The sequence below is a fragment of the Chaetodon auriga genome, chromosome 24, assembly GCF_051107435.1.
Source record: "Chaetodon auriga isolate fChaAug3 chromosome 24, fChaAug3.hap1, whole genome shotgun sequence".
In the NCBI taxonomy this organism is placed as follows: domain Eukaryota; kingdom Metazoa; phylum Chordata; class Actinopteri; order Chaetodontiformes; family Chaetodontidae; genus Chaetodon; species Chaetodon auriga.
Genome location: NC_135097.1, coordinates 5813346 through 5834855, shown reverse-complemented (window position 1 = coordinate 5834855; position 21510 = coordinate 5813346).

The window sequence follows — 21510 nt, the reverse complement described above, 5'->3', positions numbered from 1 at the left end:
TGAAAGAAGTGAACTTCCATCTTTTTGCCTTATTTTTCTTGAATTATAGCAAACAAGCTGCAAGTGGCCAAATCAGAAAAGAAAATGTGGAAAAAGCTGCAGGGACATCCGCCTGATATCAGACTATTTTTATTCAGCTGCCACGCTGCACACATTTCATAGACACGGCCTTCATCAGCACAGAATCACTAGCTGTTCTTCCATCTCTTGAATAAAACTGAAAATAAAAGCCCACTTAGAGTACAGCATATTCAGTACCTCGCGTTATGTTTGAGTCATTATAATAGCTTGTGACAGACACAGGAGGATGAGTGGCTGCAGGCACAGCAGAAACAGATACTTCCACCCTCCCCTGTAGTCCGCAGCTCTCTCCTCATACATGCTGCGCTCGTATTGACGGTGCATTAGGACAGTCACCGAGTATAGGAGATCGATCCTGCCAATGCTATGGAGGCCTCAGAGGGCCCGGTCAGTCCAGTGCAGCTCAGGCATGCAGTATGGTTATATTCTCCATGTCTCTGTGGGGCTGAGGGGTCGATGGGCTCATCAGGCTGCTCTCTGATCACTGCCATTGACCGCTTGACCCCCGACTGAACTGTGGGTACATGTGTGAGAGAACAATGTGTGTCATGGCAGAGATAGTACCACTGTTTGGCTTCAGCATGTGTTGACGTTTTAGCAAAGATTCAAAAGATTCAGGATCACCTGAATCGCTGAAATCTACTTTATCGTGGGGTTGAGGTTGTCCAATGTTTGGGTTTCTCAAATACCAAAATAAAATGAGACAGATGAGAAACGAGAAAATTGGCTTGCATAGCTTACAATACAACAACCACCATCATCACCATTCTCACCTTCATCACCGTCACAAAGACAAGCTTAAAACTCTTAAAACGGCTATTTATTCTCATTCAGTTCTTTAATTTGTGACTTCCCCTTTTATTCTCTGTCGTCTTCAGTCTCTCAAAGCCATCAAGGTCCATTGGAGGGTCAAGGACGGGGCATGGACCCCTGGCTCTCTGCTCCAAGCGCCAACCCCCCCCACCACCACCACCAGCGCCCTTATCGCAACACGGCCATTCTGCTACTTCGGTGACACATGCATGTGTGTGCGCAGAAAGAGTGTGAGTAAACCGTGTGTGTGTGTATGTGCACATGAGTGTGCACACAGGACATGTGAGTGTGTAGGGTTAACAGTAAGAGAGCAGCATGGCCCCGCTGCGGCCTCTGTGGCTTCCCTCGACCTCGGTCACATGTCATGGAGGTTGTACGAAACCTTTATTGTAGAGCTCTTTCATGTTTGACTTTCAGCACAAGTCCCTGGACAGCAACCCTCGACATGACCTCTTTCTTCTGACAGTTGAGTGTGTGTGTGTGTGTGTGTGTGTGTGTGTGTGTGTGTGTTGATTGTCCATGTACTGTCAGGTTCTGTATGAGAGCGTATGCTCCTTAAAAGCACCAGAACCTTAAAAGCTTTCTGCCATATGACGTCTGTCGCTCAGTTTCCATGAAATGTAGATTATAGCAACTGTTTATGTGAGTGTTTCGATTCTAAATTCAAAGATGTACCTACCAAATGTCTCTCTTCTGCGCTGAAATGCTCATTTGCGCTCGAAATACAACGGAACCTGTGGATGTGCGTGTGTCCATGCAGCGAGTGTGCACGCATGCATTAGCTGCTGCACATGCAGTTGGTGCAGAGCAGATTAGCAACAGGCCGATCAGAGATGTCTAAACCTGCTTAGGGCAAGGATGAAAATGAGATCATGTCCCAGCAGGCTCGCGGCAGGCTCTCCCATTGGTCTGTTACATCATCCAATCACATCCCATCTGTCTTTATTGGTGGCGCAGTGGAAGCTTCTGCTTGGCTAGTGGCACCTGGCCAATTGGCTATCAGGACTCAGTGCACATGGGGTGGAAATGCACTCGGTGTTGTGTGTTCTAAGCATTTTTTTTTTTTATTATGTATAAAATTGTGCGCCTTCATTTGGGGTTTTGGATAGTAAGGAGATGACAGGAAAGGAAGGGCCATGCAATGAAGGTCATTGGCCAGAAACAAAACAGGGACATTGGCTTCTGAGCACCCTCAGCTTGGGTTTTTGTCAGGATTTAGCTTCACTTTAAGGGCTCTGTCTCGCTCTGTTTGTTTGGAAAATGCTCGTTCTGCTGAAGCGCTATGAAAATATATTGATTTTACTGCAAAATGAAGATAATTTCCCGAAAAGTTAAACATTTTTTTGTAATTAAAATGCCTTTTTAGAATCACAAAAATGGAGTATAAGAAGTTTTTATGTAAGAAAATGCTGGAGTGGAAATGTGGTTATCAGTGAGCGAGGAGAGGACACAGAAGTGATGGAGAGCAGAAACAGTGGACAGAGAGGGAGAAAGGAGTTAAAGAGGGTTAAAGTGAGACTGTGGAAAGCACAGAAAACAGAGAGAAGGAGAACATGAGTAGGTACTAGAGTGAACCCACGGCCTTGATATGCCTTCATATTTGATGATCTGCCTTACAAGGACCCTGTGCCCCTGGGGCTCCTGAACTCTGCTTGTGTAAGTGCGCTGATGCCTTCGCTTTCCTCCTTCTCCCTCCCTCCTCCTCTGGTCCTCCTCCCTCTTTTGCTACCCCGTCTTTTTTCCTTTTACTCCATCCCTTAGCTCCTCCTTCTGTCTCATTTTCCTCCTCCTCCTCCTCCTCTCTCTCTCTCTCTCTCTCTCTCTCTCTCTGTGCCTCATGCTCAGCCAGGCGGCAGCGCGCTAATGCACCATGGCACATTCTGCAGCTCCGAGTCACAATGCGACGAGGCTTTGCGCAGTGACCGCACGGCGACCTCCCTCAGTATCGCTGCACACAGGCGTTGTGCTGTACCAGGGCCTGTTCAGGGCAAGGATGGAGGCGATGCGTGGGGTGAGGTGGAGTATGAGGGGTGGGCTGGGGATAGAGGATGAAGGAGGAGAGGAAAGAATAAGAAGAAGAAGAAGCAGGGTTCTGCCAGTGACAGGTATGATCAGATCAAATGACAGTGAGATAAATGGATTGCCAGTAGAGAAAGGCTGAAGCACAGTGAGTTCCCCCTTCTAAAGAGACATTTTTTTGTGCCACATGTGAATCATCAAAGTGTCAAACCAGAGGAGGTGCTTATGTGTGCAGTTGTGGCACGTGGAGCGCACAACAAGCATGAGCGAATGCCCCTGTGACCAGGTTATCCTGTGAGTCATGGATGTGGCTTCTTGTAAAGCGGAAAGCAAATATTTTTGCACCTGCCGATGACCCAACAGCTGAGCCGCTCTCTCGGCGATTATTTAAAGTGTTGCTCCTTCAATAATCATCGCGGGAGGAGGAAGAAAACTGGTTATCCTGGCTTTTGCTCTCGCTGCTGCAGGGGCTTGGCATCCTTTCTTACCTCTCCTCTCCTTTCCTGAGGTCAGGCCATGCTCCTTCAGCCCCGAGGTCCCGACAGACATCCCGCCATCACACCTTCCCATGATCCCGAGCTGTTTGCCACGTCCCTCGCACACGTTCTTCTCCATCCTCACAGTTCAGCAGAGATGACCGCAGGGAAGGAGAGAGATAAAAGGACTGAGATAGTGAGAAAAGGAGCGAGGGAGGCCTTTAAAGTCAGTGTTACCAAGGTGGACAGGAAAAGAGACGCGTGTTTGCCTGCGCATGGGAGCAGATAGTAAAGCTCCAGCTAGCTCATGGCAGACCTGTCCCGTTTTATTTATTTGTAAGTCGTCATTACTCTCAAGAGGGCAGCATGTCTCTCCTTCATTGAACCTGAGGGGGATTCTGTCCATCTGTTGGACATCCTGCCATGGGCTGTTCACCTGGTAACATTGAGCTCCACTCCACTAAAAGTCATCCGCTGATCTTCAACAGTAGTTGGAATAAAACTTAAATGCGGTGGGGATTCATGAAAGCCAGTCTCGTGCTATAGTTATGTGCTTAGCAGCTGTGAGTATCCTGCATATTGTAAGTTGAACAGATTTAAAGTTCCACTCTCAATCAAACTACTGAACAGTGACAGATGTTGTGTGTGTGTGTCTGTGTGTGTGTGTGTGTGTGTGTGTGTGGTGTAGGCATCTGTGCAGTGTTTTGGTGTGTGTGCTCTGGTTTTAATAGATCTGAATGTGATGTTTACTGTAGTTGCCGGAGACAAATTTGTCCTAAGGAAGAAATTAAAGGCTAATCTAAACTAGTCTGTCTTGACCTTCCATATCTGTAAACCAGAACCTTTCCAGGATGCCCCTTTCACACCCAATCATGATCGTCTCACCTGTTACCAATCAGCCTGATTACCTGTGGAATGTTCCAAACAGGTGTTTTTGGAGCGTTCCACATGAAGTTGATGAGGTAAAACATTAAATATATTGTCTTTGTGCTGTTTTCAGTTGAGTAAATGTCAACAAGGATTAACCGGTTATTTAAGTTTTATTTATTTTACACTGCATCCGAACTTTTTTGGAATGAAGGTTATAGGATAGTATAGCAGTTGGTGTTTCCTCCTCTTCCCACATGAACCTCCTGGACTTTGCCGTGACCTCAGAGTTTACTGGTTCAGCTGCTGTGTGAACTCACACTCTGGTTGAGTGTAAAGCTGTAAAGATCAACCGCTCAACAACACCATTAACAAGGTCAAATTTACCTCATACACTCCTTTTCTGCCAGGAGACTGCAAAGATCGCCGCTTCGCACTGTTAACCTGCACGTGAACATAAAGCATCGAGAGACGAACCGAAACACACCCACCGCCACACACGCTATTTAAACGTGCTAATGCTGCATGTGCGTGCAGCTACACTGATGTGATGTATGCATTGCATGTGATTGCTTCCCCTTACACGCATGTGTGTTGCCACTGACACCATGACCCTCTCTAACATGGCGGTCTCCCAGCTCCTATCCAGGTCACAGAGCATTGGTTTGTCCCGGTTCATCAGCGGGGCAGCGCTCCACAAAGCCTATTGTTCCCGTGACACGCATCCTGATTATATTCATAAAAAGTGGTGCTGGTAGAGATAACACAACATCAAAATGCAAATGCCACTGGGACAGCGATACCACAACAGCTTCGGGACTGTCAGCCACTTTATAATATGTACACAGTCTGCCTCGACAAACATGACACGACAGGAAGTGAAAGAGACACACAGGCCTGCGCGCAGTGTAAATGGCATTTTTTGCCTGAGGTTTTTCATCTATTCAATTAAAGTGCTTGTATTTTGCTCATTTCATGAAGGAGCTGGAATGAGGCCAAAACAAACACACTAAGCAGGCGAGTTGGGTGGAGGGAGGTTTGTCTCTCCAACAGATGGATGATGGATAGACAGCTGATCTGATGACCTCCTCCCAAAAACTGACAGTTACTGCACCCTCCAGAGACACACCGTCACCCCAATCACCTAATTACCACCTTAAATAATTCAACAGTATGGCTGCTACGTGCAGAAACACTGAAATTCATTTGGACCGACAAGACTAAAAGGATGTAGCCTCACGCCCTGTGTACGACATGTTGATCGCTGTATTATTGATGCTCAGTGTTTTATCAAGCTCAACTGATGCTGAAACAGACCTAAACTTAACCCCAAAGGCTTTTCATTTCATAATTTACACATAAATCACAACATTATTAAACATTTTTCGAATACTAGAGATAATTATTTGATATTGATTCTGTGTAAAAGTATGTTTTGAACACACCCCTTTGTGCGTTACACTGGAAATATGAGCTCATCTAAAAGTCAGCAATGATCAGAAAGATGTGGGCGTGTATGGTTGTTGGATATAAAATGAGTAGAAAAACACCTCACTCCAGCACATGTCTTGATTTGTCTCTGGTGTGAATGTAATCCACTAAAAGAAAATAAATAAATTTGTGTTCAGAGTATTTTAAAAAGCGCTTTATTCTGATCAGTGTTGATGTCAGGTGAACGCGTTATGTCACCAGAATGTTTACTTTTTCAGTGACATAGAAAATAGTGTTGTTTTCCAGCTTGACAGTGAGCATTTTTGACATTATCAGGCTGATTATGAAAAGGGTTCATAAGTTCGAGAGGTTGGGGGAAGAACTCCCCTCTCGGCACATGTAAAAATCCCCAGTGTTGAGTTAAAAAGCTTTCAAAGTTCGAGTCTGCAAAACAACGCGGATGCAAAGCTCAAACAAAGTTCTCCCATTTAGAAAGAAAACACTTGAAGAGCTAACACATGCCTGAAGAATGTAAAGCACCAGGAAATGATCAATCCAGCGTCTCTCTGCAGGAGTCGCTGCTTGATTACTTTCTTATTCTCATTTGTCGTTCCCGCCCTTGTGCACGCTGTACAGTATGTGTGTTAGCATGCGTGTGTGTGTGTGTGTCGGCCTGGTGTGTGCGATCCTCGCCTCCCCTGGCATCCCCCGCGGTCCCGACGTTAAGGTCTGCCACCCTTCCTGTCCAGCTCCTCTTACCTGGGGGTCGCGACATCGGCAGGGCGCAGAGCAGTGGATTTTGATCCCGTCTGGCATGTTTGGGCTCTCTCTGCATTCTCAGTCAGGTCTGCAGGCCGACACCCACTGTGCGGTGTGTTTTACGCTCCCACAGACCGCGTGTGTGTGTGTGTGAGAGAGTTTTGTATCTGTGACGGTGCCAGATGTGTTTCCTAACACATCCACGCAGCTCCATGTGCTTCCCTGTTGTCACACACGTACTGTATGTCCACGGCAACATGTGGTGTGAAGCCATATGGTTCAGGTACTCTGTCAGATGTACTGTTCATCACTATGTGTGTTTATGATATGTAATTTACTCCCTTATATGATCTTACTTAATCTAATTTGAGTGTGGATGATGCTCATGCGCTCACTTGGTTCTCTTCATGCGAGTGTGTACGCCTTTGTGTGTTTTGCTACGCGTCCGCACACCCTCAGGGAAGGCGGTGTGACCCATAAAGCCAGCCCGTGAGCACGCTCAGCGTTGCCTCTCCGCATCGGGTGAGGCTATCTGCAGATGATTGACCTGGGGTCGCCCTCGCAATTGTGTTTAAAGTGTGAAAAATAGTCTGGGAAATCAGGGTTAAATCACACCCCGGACCAGAGTCTGGCTCCTCTGGTTCTCAGGTGTCCTCTCACCTCAGATAATGCTAATGTGCAGCGAGGAGCACAGATCTGAAAGGATCCTCAGAGGCTGTTTTCAGACAGGCAAGGGACAAAGAGAGGAGGTTAAAGGCCACCATTGTCCTCTCTCTTCCCTATCATCTCAAACACCAGTGCTTCAGAGCTTCCAAAGCGATGTGAAACTCCCCTGGAGACATGCAGAGGGACAGTACAGTGGAAATTGGACAGCAGGGAGCGTCTGCAGAGATGTAAATATGAGTACATAACAGGGAAATTGAGTTTTGGGTCATAGTGTGAGTTGTGGTGGATGAGTTGGTTTCCTTCAGGTGAAGAAAAAGGAGTTTCTCCTCTCTCCAAAGCATATATTTATCTGAAAACTGACGTAGGTATATTTGGCTGTAGGTGTTGAAAAAGCTTGTGTAAAGCGTGTGGTCATACCGCGCTCTGCTGCACCTGTAAACACACCCAACGGTGATGTCACGGTGTACTGACACACCTGGGAGTACGCTTCCACCTCACTGCAGCAAAGTGCGATGTCAGCAAATATATTTTGAACTGCCTTTAAACTGCTCATTTGTTTTCATGGGTGGATAATCACCTGAAAATAAGAATCGTGTGTTTTTGTTGACTTACATTGAGCTCTTTATATCTACAAACTGCCGTGTTTCTACAGTAGCCCAGAATGGACAAAGGACACACTGGCTGTGACGGGGGCCTCTCCTGTTGTTCATGGGTCCTGCTGCCCCAAGCTGCAATCTGCTGCCCCGCCACTAGATGTCACTAAATCTTGCACAGTGGAGCTTAAAGGTTTCATCTGCATTCTGCTGTGAAATGATCCTGAGTTATTTTTTGCAACAGGCCGTTATTTTTGGAACAATGACGACAATGGCCAGTCAATTAGAGGACGTTGCACAGACTTACATTCATTTCCTGTTGATGTGCCCAAACTCTAACGTTACTCTAACCTTAATCCAAGTCTTCACCCTAAAATTTAATGATCTTCATCATGGAGACTTGAATTTTGTCCCCAGAATGAAGGCGAGTCCCCATGATGTGATTTTGTAAACAGATTTATGTCCCTACGACATGAATAATACACGTCCACACATACAAAAGACTGTTCTCTAATGCAATATAGCCCCCTAAAGCAATGGTTGGGGGCACATCGGGGTCTTACAAGACTTACAAGATATGAAAGCAGAAAACAAAAAAATTAATCCACACACTTTCACGTTCTTTCGCTTGTGGATCACTGGATGATTTCACATTTTCAGGCCTCTAAAAAAGACTCTTCGTTTGACATGATCCTCAAAGAAATAACCCACCAGTGATGATGAGTAACAAACAGACGTAGATTAGTTTTAGGAGTCACAGGAAACACTCATCTTTAATGCTAAAGCTGTTATTATTACTTGCAAACACACAGTATGTGAAGAAAAGTGGACCTGACTGCTGCTATAACTCTCAATAACAGCTCTATATGCGCACGTGAATAATCTGTTTGTCTGTACAGACGTCAGTACCTTCCTCCTCTTCTTCATCGTCTACCTGCTCCCCTCCAGATGCCTCTCCCCTTCAACAGCTGCATGCTTTTATATCACTGCGATGGTGCTCTCAGGCAGTGAGAGGAAATGACATCTCACCTCACCCACACAGCCAACAACACAGGCTTTTAAAAACCTCCCCGGTCCTTCCCTCAGCCGTGTCCTCGCCAATATTACACCGCCAGCCTAAGAGCAGCGCTCCCTGCTCTGCTCTGACCTAATGGGCTGTGAAGCGGCGAAGGGAGGGGGGGACCGACTATCCTGCACCCCTGTCTGCCTTTTCCATCCTCGGTCTTCACCTAATTTTTGGTTTGATTTCTGCAGTTCGTGCTCTGAAAACAGCAATCTAGCGTTTAGCTCTACCCTCTCATATTTTCTCGTCTAAATGCAGAACCTGCAAACCGAGTTCACATGCAGATGCTTATTCCAGAGCTCAAGAGCTTTCGGGGGCAAATCCTCCACTGCAGATGACGCAGGGGACGAAAGATTTCGAAATAGCAGCGTTTAATCTGTGTTTCTGCACTGCAGCCAGCCTCAATCAGAGGCAAGATTCACACACAAACACAGACACTGCAGTGAAGGTGAGCGTTTGCAGCTCGGATATCCAGCTGTTTGCACACTCAAAGTGCTCAAAAATCAGATTGGGGTCAGCCTGAGGGTGATGGTGGGAGAGAAAGAAAGAAAGAAAGCGAGAGACGAGGATGAGGAGGAGGAGAAGGAAGCAGCACAGAGAAAGATTACAGAGACAGAGGCTGAAAAGAGGGACGTTTCGTTCATCAACCATCAACGTTACTTCCCTACGGGGAATATTAACGTAATCAGCTGCAGTTTTATACTCTGCATCTCCTTCCACCAATCATCAGGACTCATCGGGCCTGTCCGAGATTCCACACCGTGCGCCGCATACTCAATATGTAGCCTATCGTTCAGCGTACTTCTGTGTAAATGATAGAAAAATGTGTCTTTTCAAACGTACTGGTCAGAGGAAGTGACCGAGAAACTTCAGCTGTGCTTGCTGTTGTTGCACTGTGTAATAATATACTGGAAGATGGTAAAACATGTACAAAAGGGCACACGTGATGCATTCCACATAACGAAACATCAGTATGTGAGATGGACCTTGATGTCATGTTGTTGTTGTTGTTGACTGCTTGTCTCATTCTGATGCTTACCTTGAGTTGGATCATACGTTTTCTTTTGGTCACGGCTCGGTTCTGACAGTCTTTATGCTGTAAAAATGGCTTCTGTGGGTTAGTTTCTGTGTATTTTCTGCCCGAACATGCAAACATTTAACTGAGGAAACATGAAGGTTTTTGGAAACCTTTGCTCGTCTGCACTTGAGTTCTTGAGCGTATAATCCCTGTAAGGATAGATCCACATCTCTGCTCATGCTCACAAACTCCCCACTGATCGTACACACATTGATTATTAGATCTTTTGATCGTGATTGCGCTGGTCTCTGTCTTGACTTGGCGTCGACTCTCATCAAGCTCTATCTTAACTTAAAACTCGGCCTGGTCTTTAAAGTGATTTCTAACCCAGTTAATGTGATCTCACGCCGCTCTGCCATGTTGCTGCTATGGATTCCTCATGACCCACCTCTGGCATCTGACCTAAACCAGTCCACTCTGGTGCTCTGACTATGATGGACCGTGTGTGAGTCAGAAATAGAAGCTTTGCTATGACAGCTGTTCATCACTGTCATGGGTTTGAGGAGTTGACCTTGCACAACCACAATCCATGAACTGGTGCATGATCAGGGATGTGGGGAGAAGCCCTTTCGTGGCCTTCAATCAAGCTGCGTTCATAGAAGGCCGCCTCTCTCTCTCTCTGTGTTTTCAGCTGGCTGGGCAGAGTGGCAAAGATAGCATCATTAGACTACTCAGCTCAGTCGAAGACACCACGAAAAAGATCTCATGACGGATGATCGTGGGACCGCGAGCTCAGAGCCAGGGACGTTTGCCTGCAGGACACAAAGCAGCAGCACCTCTGGAGCTGGTCCAGCTCGGTGGTCAGAGTTCGAGGACGACGCCCGGCCGAAGGAGCCCTCTCACATCGGCTTGATTTGTGAGACACGCGCGGACTAAAATGACCTGACAGCGCTTGATGCATTTGCTGCCTGGCACATAAGCAATCTGAAAACGCGGAGCTATTTTTGCTGATGTTAATTTGCTCCATGTTAGGGCCCCGGTTCACAGCTCGGTCAGCCCTCCCTGATACTATATTCCCGTTTGTTTCAGTAAAGGTTCTCCCGTCACATCGCATTTAGGTCGAGATGCCTGTGAACTGTGAATGCACCGCGCGCAGGGACTCGGCCACGCTGAGGCTTCTGGGTCCGAGAGTCCGTCGTTTCCAGACGAGGTCTCCCCTCACTGAAGGACTTGATAGTAATTTCTAAGTTTTCCTGTATGATGAGGCTGCTGAATGAGGAGTAGAAATGATGAAGGCTATTTCAAGTCTTTCACTCTTTCCTGTGTGCAGATGAAGGGACATTTAAAGCAATCATCTCTGAAATTCCACTCGACTAAATAGCCTCTAAAAAGGTTTAAATTTTTTAGCAATTAATAAAATATTAACAAACTGTAGCATGCAAAGAAATACGTGAATCTGACTGATTTGACGTTTTCTACTATCCCTTCAAAGCAAATAGGTGAAAGTAGCGCATATTTGTGAATGTAAGGCATTTTATTTAAGTGCCATTTTCTAAAATTAAAGAATCATAAACTTGTGATAATAGCACTATAAATTCTCCTACCTTTGAAAAAAATGCTATTATTTAAATGTCATTTTTCAAATTAATAAACACACCCAAAATTGCAATAGTGCCAGCATAAATTACTGTATTTGTACAAGTAAGAAGTACCTGATTTGTGCAGCGGTATCCACCAAGCAGCAGCAGACTGGCCGTGTCCTGTCAGACAGGCAGCAGTGCGTCCTGTCCTCATACCAAATCCCTCCTCAGTGGGCAAGCTGATCCCTTCATTCTCCTTCTTGTCGACTCTGATTTCATGAATAATTCATCAGTCAATCAGAACCACAAACGAGCACGCTAATTGGTGCCTTTTTTTTTTTATTATCATCATTATTATTGTTATTATTCCCATCTCTGGTGTGAGTGATTAAACATGAAATTAAATTAATGTGATGGTGAGAAAAATATTTTTCTAATAGCCCTGCATTAACCCTCTTGTTAATTTGAAAACAGATTTGGGGAAATTAATTTTAAATTCAAACACAGTTTGTGAGCGTAAGAAAAAAAAACAAAAACCTCCAAACAGCTAATTTAAGTATTAATTTCTGTAGTAGCTCAATTTGTTTGCCAGTGGAAATATGCTAATATTTCTTTTCAAAGTAGTCGAGAGGAGGAGAGATGTAACAGAGGTTAAAATAAAACATTAAGAAAATTGAATATTGAAAACCAACAGGACAATAGTCACATCAGGCCGGTAGCAGGCTTCTTCTTCTATCCCCTCTGTGGTACTTTTTGAATTTAATGTCAGCTCCTTTCATTTTTGATTAAATTAGACTTCCAGTGGTACACACACAACAATAGCCCTCACGGCTGCTTTAGTGTGTGTGTGTGTGTGTGTGTGTGTGTGTGTGTGTGTGTGTGTGTGTGTGTGTGTGTGTGTGTGTGTGTGTGTGTGTCCCTTTAAAACAGCCAGAAGGTGAGTGTGTGCCTTACAGTGAAGCGGTTAAACGGAGGTTAACACGTGTTGAGGCAGAACACAAACATAATTAGGTCACATTAAGTTCATGACTGAGTAAATATATTTCCTTAATGTATTTTTCCCTCCTTCTTTTGGACGAACACACTGGTGTGCACGCTTTGAATCCAGGTCAAGGTTTGAAGTAACATTTAAAATTGATGTAACAGCCGCACTCACTGCGTCATGCTTGTTTACTGCCTTTCCCTTTTGCATGCACAGGTAAGCTACACGCTGGCTGCATGAATCCCTTAGTATGTTACAGGTACGCCATGAGTTTCTCATGTTTCATTAATGCTGCCTCCTTTTTTTTTTTTTTACAATAAATAAATAAATGGTCCTGTACTGTTGTAGCATCATCTAAATACACATTTACAGGCTATTAGATGTCAAACAGAACTACTCAAGTAGACAGTTGTATTCTATGTGTACTATATGTGGGGCCAAGTGCAGCAAATTGCTATTACTATACAGTAGTACTAACTATTACTATTACTAATACCAATCTCTATAAATTAATCTTGTTATATTGGGTGCAATGGGAGTATTCTAGAGTAGAATCAGAGTATTTCATTGTATTCTGGGCAGTTTTCTAGGATGGAGTTGTCCCTGAAGTACTCAGTTCTCTTCTAGAGTATTATAGAAAGTATTCTAGGACAGAATTGTTCAGTCTCCAGAGTATATTTAAGCAGAACTGTCCAGAACTCTGTTGTACTCTTCAATATTCAAGGAGTTTCTCTATTCTATTAAATCTACTCTGAGAAAATGGAATTTCTTGCTTCTGAAGAGTGTTTTGGAATAGAATCGTTTAAACATCAGTTCTATTATAGAGAATTCTAGAACTTTTTTTTTTTAATTGTATGAAGTTCTTGAGTATTCAGTTGTATTCTAGATTCATTAGTCAGCGGTCTGCAGTAGAGTTTTCTCACAACATAAGCAGTACTTTAGCTTCAGTAGTATGTGTGAGTACTCTGTGCGCTGCTGTGGCTCTTCGATGCACGTCAGCCGCGGAGGCCCCCCCTCCAGACAGCCTTCCCCTCAGGAACAGGTGAATAAGATGAGCTGCGATGTGTTGGAAAAACACTTGTAATAGTCCGGGGTTGTGAGAGGATTGAGGTCCGAGACCTGCAGTGCTCCTGAAAAGCGGACATCACCGCTCTCCGGTTTGCATCGAAATGCATTAAAGTGCACCTGCAGCAACAAAAAAAACGCCTGTTCTCTCTCTCTCTCTCTCTCTCTCTCTCTCTCTCTCTCTGCTCTCTCTCTCCATCTGTCAGGCAGCAGCAGCCAGTTGCCATGGCAACAGAAGCAGATGTTGAGGGGTTTCTCCTGTGTGATGGGATGTGAACTATTGACCTCTGCCTTTAAAAAAAAAAAAAAAGAGAGAGAGAAACGGCAGTAATGGATATGGATTTATGAGTGTATGGGCTGTGGCTACGTTGCCTCTAACGCAGCTTGGCACACCATATGTCGCTGTATGCATTTTTTATGATGTGGGCCTACTTACTTGCAGGGGTTGAACGATTTACTTCGCTCATGGGCTCTGGGGCTTCGCTGCAGCACACACACGTACTGTATCTGGAAACTGTAGAGCATAAACTGTACTTTACCTCGATATATCGATGTGAAGGAAAAGGCAGTTGTGTTTTGTAAGCAACAGGTTCTGGACAAATCTCAGACAAGGATTGATAGAAGAAAACTGAAGTATATTGGAAAGAAAATAGTGCAGCTCAGGCTTAAATATGAATTAAATGGCCTAACCTTCTACATGTGACTCACACACACAGCTGAACCCGCTGCAGACCTAATTTAACAGACTAGGATGCATATATGCATTAATGGCTTCAGGCACAAAGTGAGTCACAGCAATGCTACAGTAACCACAAGGGCCCACTTCTGCATGCTCTCCACAGGCGACACACATGCAGGCTGCAGGCTTTGACGCTTTACATACACAAAGACATACTTTACTTCTTGCACGAATGTCCCCTTTTGTTTAGCGTTTACCTCGCTGTTTTTTCCACGGACCAGCACTGTATTCTGTCATGTAGCTCTTGAGGGACCGACAAAAAAAAGTATTGTTAAAGCTGGGCTCTAGGAATAAACATTTGATTCTAAGGAAACTGGTCAAAGATTTCATTTACTTAAACCAGGAAGGGCTGTTAATGTTGGAATATCTTCTTTGAGAGAGCCCAAAGAGCAGCAAAGCACAGACAGACACATAAAACACATACAACAAAGACGCACAACGAGCAGTTAAAAACATAAAGACAAACAAAGCTCTAGATTAGATCGAATGGAATCTGTGTTTTTCCTCACTTTTACCGGGTTTTCCTCCGTCGCTACGTGCAGCTAATGGAAGGATTTGTGTCTCTACTTTGTGCCCATTAAATTAGCGGTGAAAAATTCAAATGACTAGAATTAATCTGAGCTGAAACGAATGTTTAAAATGCTGCATTCATGTGGTTGGAGGTCAGATGGGTGTGCGAACGACGAGAGACCCATCATCTCGGCCACTGAGCAAATTACGTCCTCCCACCCATCCACCTCCCCGGCGGAGAGAAGCAGAAAATACAGGACTGGCCATGTACCTTTCCACTGAAGCTCAGCGGCTTTTGGTTTGTTTTTTTAAACTCTTTGAGCTCATGTTGAGGAGCAACATCTTGAGAAAGAACGTGATAAAAGACAGAGAAGAGGTACCCCCTTAACGAAGGTGTCATTCTTACCACAGGAACAATGGAGGATATCGAAGGATGTCGCTGTTTGTCACCGCAAGGAGGCAAACTTTGTTTCAGAAAGGCAGGAGTCACCAAGACAAAAAAAAAAGGGGAGTTTGGGAAATCCTACATCGACGAGGAGATGACTCATTTTGCTCTGTCATGCAAGTGATGATTCTCTCTGACCAATCAGTGTTGGCCCAGCTCGCTTGGAAGCTCTACCAAAAAAAAGTTCAAATTTTTGCAGATGGAAAACCAATAAAGAACAGTTCCAAGTGAGTCAGGCAGAGCTGAGCTGTACCATGCAGTGGAAATGAGGCATGTGACCTTTTTTTTTTTTTTGCCTTCCTGACCTCGGCCTTTAAAAAGCCAAATGAGGAAAAAAAAAGAGTGTGATCCAAAATGAGACGGTGTTCATTGGAAAAAAGTGGCATTGACTGAAAAATGTTTGGTTCCATCCAATTAAACTAAATGGGATCGTTTAAAAAGCTGAGGATGACTGATGATTTTGGTTTACAAAGATTCATAGAATACAAAGCCAGTCTGAACTGAATATTTTTACAAAAGTAATCAGAGGATCAAAAGAGTAATAGAAACAGCCAAACAATAGACTGATAATACGCCCCTGATAAGGACCGAGGTTGCTGGTGTGCCCGTAGATCAGCTTCAGTTCTGCTTGGAATGCTGTAATTCATGTTGTGAGCTGTGTGTAGTTGGACATTTGACCTTTCTTCTACGAGAAAAGCCTCCTGGTGTTTGAGGAATAAAGAGATCTGGCATCATATTCTACCGCTTTCCAAGAAGTGTGAGCTCTAGTGACCGCTGAGGCCACGGAAGGCATTTAACTCCATTCTGGTGTTGATGACCCGATCCTGTTTATATATGGCAGCTTGTATTAAGACCTGATGATCTTGGACTGTAGCAGCGATGCGCTGTGTGCTGTTAAACAGCCCCAAACAGTGTTATGACCGCGCAGAGCTGACCTGAAGGCATCCTTTGGCTCTCTGCAGACGTAGCCTCGGTCTTAATGTGGGATAAACTGACGACAAACAGCCTATCAGATCATGTTCCTTTATTCCCAGTCCTTCAGGTGTTGCCACATAGCGAAGGTTGCGTTTCAGGTTGTGAATCCTTGTGGCCTTAGATTCAAGTTGTTTCCAGATAGCTCATAACACACAGTTTTGATACGGAGACACGGAGGTGGTCGTGCTCTGCTGGTTAATCTTGTGAGTGGTGGCATTGACTGTTGTGATCGCTGGATCATGCAGTTAGTTTGGCACCTGTCCTACACTGCAAAAAAAAAAAAGGTTGTCCAGACAAAGTCTTGATTTCTCTGCTAGATCAATGAGATTATTTCAGCTTGTTCTAGAAATGTGTGTTACTTTTTGTCTAGCGACTTGGCCCTTTTGTCTTCTTTCAGTTGCCTCAAAGAACTCATGGACGCCTTTGAAGTTGGTTGGAATCCAGCTGTAAAGTGCTCTATCATATGGTGTTCTGGTTATTTTGGCTACGCCTAGCATGTATTTATTTCATGTAGCCTGCAGTGCACACATACACACACTTGTCCAAAGCAGAAGAATAATAGTCCTTCCAAGACCGACTTCATACACACATAATTAATCTTTAATCTGCTCTTCACCTCCTTCCAGAGCTGTGACTCCCGCTCTCCGCCGGCACATCAAACTTTCATGAGGGTAATCGAGATAAACCTGAAATGGAATAACTGCTCCTTCCGTATAATCCCGGAGGAAAGGTGAGAGAAAACGTTTTCAAGGTGTTACGAGGTGCCAGACAGCGCTCTGAATGAGCTTTTCCACCCAAATGCCGCCTCGACGGCCATTGAATGGGATTGAGTGCAAGTGTTTTCCAGTAGAATATTCTACAGAGGTCTCAGTGAGCAGATGCTGTGTGTGTGTGTGTGTGTGTGTGTGTGTGTGTGTGTGTGTGTGTGTGTGTTACTGTCTTTTTCCTGATGGTTGAGGTTAAGGCTATCCAGCATAAACTTGGACATTTTGTACTAAAACATTGTGGAAACTGTTCTTTTTTTTATCAAGAGACTAAGAAAGTAAAAAGTCTGTGCTTCTATACGGCATTGCATGTGTGCGTATGTGTGTGTCTGTGTGTGTGTGTGTGTGTGTGTGTGTGTGTGTATATACCTTAGAAGTTTAGACAGCCATGTAATTCCCTACTAGTCTGTCATACAAATCTTTTTTTCCCAGTCTTATATAATGTATTTTAAATAAGGTGAACAGGCCATTCAAGGATCTGCTGGATTAGGCTTCGTGTGTGTGTGTGTGTGTGTGTGTGTGTGTGTGTGTGTGTGTGTGTGTGTGTGTGTGTGTGTGACAAAACATCACAGCATGATGCAAATACACCAAAATAAACATTTCCTAGGGGTGTACATTCATGCATACATACAGTGTTTACATCTGCATGCATTAAAAGAGAAGCAAAACAGTACGTAGTCCAGAGAGAGCACAGTATGCAGATGGGACGCTGTGTTCACCACTAGACAGCGCTTGTCTTCTGTGAACTTCTGACCTCCGCTGCTGGGCATTCAGGCAATACTGCATCTGTTATTACGTGATGTAGCTTTGACTAATTAGACGACTACGATGGTACGCGCTGGCTCTGTGATCTTTCCCCCACGCCGGACGATTAAAGGGTCGAAGCAAACACAGAGCGTGAAGTGATGCAAATTGACAAACTATGAAACAGAGGAGAAAGAGAGAAAAGAGAGAGGGGGACGTGGGAGGAGAGGGAAGAGAGGAGCTGACAGGACTGGTCATAGATGCGAGTGTGTTTTGCTTGATGCGGTTTGACAGTCAAAGACGTGTTGCTCTGACTGTGTGCATTAAAGTACACAGAAGCTTTCTGTCTCGCACAGCTGACCCCAGATCTGTACATCCATTCTGCCCTCTGTTGCGTCAGTCTTTTTGTACCTTATCCCTTTCTACCACGGATGGGTTACTGAAGAGCCTCCTGGGCCTCCGTTTCAAGTGAATGAAAGTCACGTGACCACAGAGAGATACAGAGCGGCCACAGAGAGATGCAAGATGACTACGAAGAGATGAGAAACGACTACGAAGAGATGAGAAACGACTACGAAGAGATGAGAAACGACTACGAAGAGATGCTAAACGACCACAGAGAGATGTAAAACAAACACAAAGAGATGCAAAGTCTGGGGGTCTCTATGTTAGAGGGGTGGGGGAACTTTTACATGTCTGTGCCCCAGGACCTGTTGTCCATCCATCCACGCTTTCTCCCCCACATTTTCACATCTTCGATTACATCTTTGCCTCTATTTCCCTCTTGCTCGCAGCCATACCCTCTTCCTCCTCCCGCTGCTCCCTTTTTTCCCCGCTGTTATACAGCCTTCGGGCATCTGCCACCATGAGCTGATCAGAGGACGCTCGCTTCTGACCACAAATGTTCATCATCCGCTCTTCCTGCATCCTGACCTTCAGCTGAACTCGCCTCACAGCTCCGAGGAGGCCGCTGAGACAGAGGAGCTCAGCATCAACGATCGGGTGGGGAAAAAAAAAAAAAAAAAAAGCAGCAGGTTTGACTTTTTCACATCCCTCGCTGGACTGTTTTTAATGTCTTGAACTTTTCTAGTATTTCAAATACAGTTTCCCAATTACATATAAATTTGGAAGATGTTCCTTGTTACATCAAAAGTCCAGATGGTTCGGCCAGCTCATCTCACTCCGAGTGCAGCTAAAGCATTTGTAAAACACTCCAGATGAGAGGTTCTGCCTTTTGCACGTAGTTAAAAAAACAAAACAAAACAGTATTTTATTCATGCTGCAAGATATGCTGCATGTTGCTTTCATTGTCAAAAGCCCTCCTCAGTTATCTCACTGAATAAACAGACTCTATATGTGTAATTCTTTTTACAGTGAGTGGAAGTAAGCCATCATGTGTTTAGAGTCAACTGTAGCGTTGAAAAACGATTCTCTGTAGAGGCATCAGAACTCATTCAGCCATAAGAGGAACGCTAAAGACATGAGCGATCAGGTACAGTGAGTTAAATGTGGTGTGTGAAATCGCTTTAGATACAGGTGGGGTAAAAATGTCGCCATGTAAACGTTTTAAAAATGTAAAGAATTAGACAGATAAGCCACTTTCCTGAAGATATGTTCAGCAATCCTTCATCTTCACGTGCGGTCACATCAAATATGCGTTAAAAAGACTGAATTCTGCAGCTCCACCTTCACATTCAACCCATTGTTTTTAGGATCTTTCCAATGTTCGTCTGAGTATACATTTCACTCCGCTCATTTAGCTTCTTCACTGTGTGCCATGCTGGATATGAATACTGTGAGTTTGATTTGCAACACGCTCTGACAGCTGCTTGCACGGGACTCCTTCAGCCAATCGCCTTGGCCGCCACCGGCCTCTCAGCCAATAGGACGGCGCTGGGCCCTCGGGGGGGTGTGTCTCATTAGCTAGATTCCAGGACCTGGCTCTGGCCCACTGGACGCACTCAGCCGGAAAGGATGCAGTCCAGAGGGGGATTCATCATCTGCAGCATCGTCTCCTCTTCCTCGCTCTCTCCCCCCTCCCTGCTCAGGAAACGAGAGGGCGCGAGAGGCGAGAAAGTAAAACACACAGAGAAGCTCAAAACTGCCAGATTCAGGTAACAAATCTCTTTTTTTCCCCTTGTCTTTGTAGAAAATCTTCAGCTCTCTGTTATCTGAAAACTTTTGATTCCCTCATTTCACACATTAGCGGTGGAATTTCAAGATCAGCTGAAGTGTCTGATCTCGCCGCCTCTTTACCCCAGCAGGAACATTTTGTGCTTTCGGGCCCTCCCTCCCGCTACCAGTATTTTGGGCACAGACTAAATAATATTTGACAGTTTTTGGAGATAAATTCCTTTTTGCTTTTCCCAAAATCCAAATTATTTTTGCCTCACCGTGGCTGCGTGTTTCAGTTATGAAACCCTTTACTCCTCTCCTCCACTTACACGATCAAAATCTGGACAATTCACACATCAACAGGCGACGCTTGTTTCGAGATCGGCCCAAGTTTAAGCGCCTCTTCCCACAGACACGTGACCACCTCTTTACCACAGCAGGAACATTTTGTGCTTTTGTGGCCCTCCTTTGCACGGCAACTATTTTTGGGCACAGACTCCAGAGGGCCTGTGCTGGATCATGGGTGGTTTATGTAACTGGTCAGAATGGGCCAGAATTCAGGAATCCTTAAAGGCTAACGTTATCTAAATGTACGCCCTGGGAGCTAGGAGGGGCAGAGGGGCAGACCTGGAACTCCTCATGGTCCATCAGGTTCAATATAAATCCTCGCCCTCGAGGGACCAGCATTGACCTTTACAGCCAGGATCATGCAAATACCCACCTGTCCAGCACACTGGACGCCACTACGGCCAGCTACACCCTGAGACATCTGCAGAAAAAGAGTTAAGTTAATATCCCAAAATATTATCTGAATAATAAGGAAGCAAAGAGGTGCTGCTTTCTACCCTTAGCTGTAAGTAACCCTTTATTAATGGTTAACGAATAATGCTTTATGATGAGCTATCAGCTATTGATAAGAACAAATTTGGGGTTGACAGGTTTGGACAATCCTCCCCCAGGTGGCATTTTAAATCATCAAGACCAAAATCCATTTATTAACAACTTAAAATGAACTTATAAAGTGTTCAGATTAGTCAATTCGAAGGGACTTGCTGATGAATTATAAAGGGAAAAGCAAGTGTCAGTGCCGGAGAAGGATTTTCCACAACCTGGCAGCCCAGAAGTTGTTTTTGATTATGTCTTATAAAGCCCTCATAAACGGTGCTGTATTAGAAAGTGGATAAAGGAGCATAAATAGCTCGAGGCAGAATCGACGGAGTAGGTTGTCTTGTGTCGACAGCCTTAAAAGAATGAGAAAAACGATTTCAAATTAAAACTACCACCGTGGCAAAAATGAAAAGTTTAATTCCAAACTTTGATTGGAACTTACTCAAAATGACAACTCGCGTGCAAGAAAGTCAGATTTTGTGTTACAATGAGCCATTTGAACAAAATAATTATGCATTTGATGAGCAAATCAATTTTTGTTTTTCAAAATACTGACTTCTAGGTATTCTTTCCTCACAATAGCTATGTATGTTTTGTTTTTTTTTATAATGAAACCGGTAGTTTTTTTCCACCGCCACCCCAGACCATGATTTATCATAAAATAGCAGCAGACTGCCGTGCTAATTACGGTGAGTCAGAAATAAACCTGGAGTATTAAAGCCACTTGAATATTAATGGAGGTGTTAAAGCGGAATCACATTTATTTCCCTCTCGGGTCAAGTACTGAAAAGAAAATACATTGTTTGAAAGACCATTATTCAAATGAGAGTGCACAGACCTTAATAGAAATCAGCCCAACCATTAACTTCTGTTTTAACACAGCCCAGTAATTTTGTTTCCAACATTTGTAGACATGA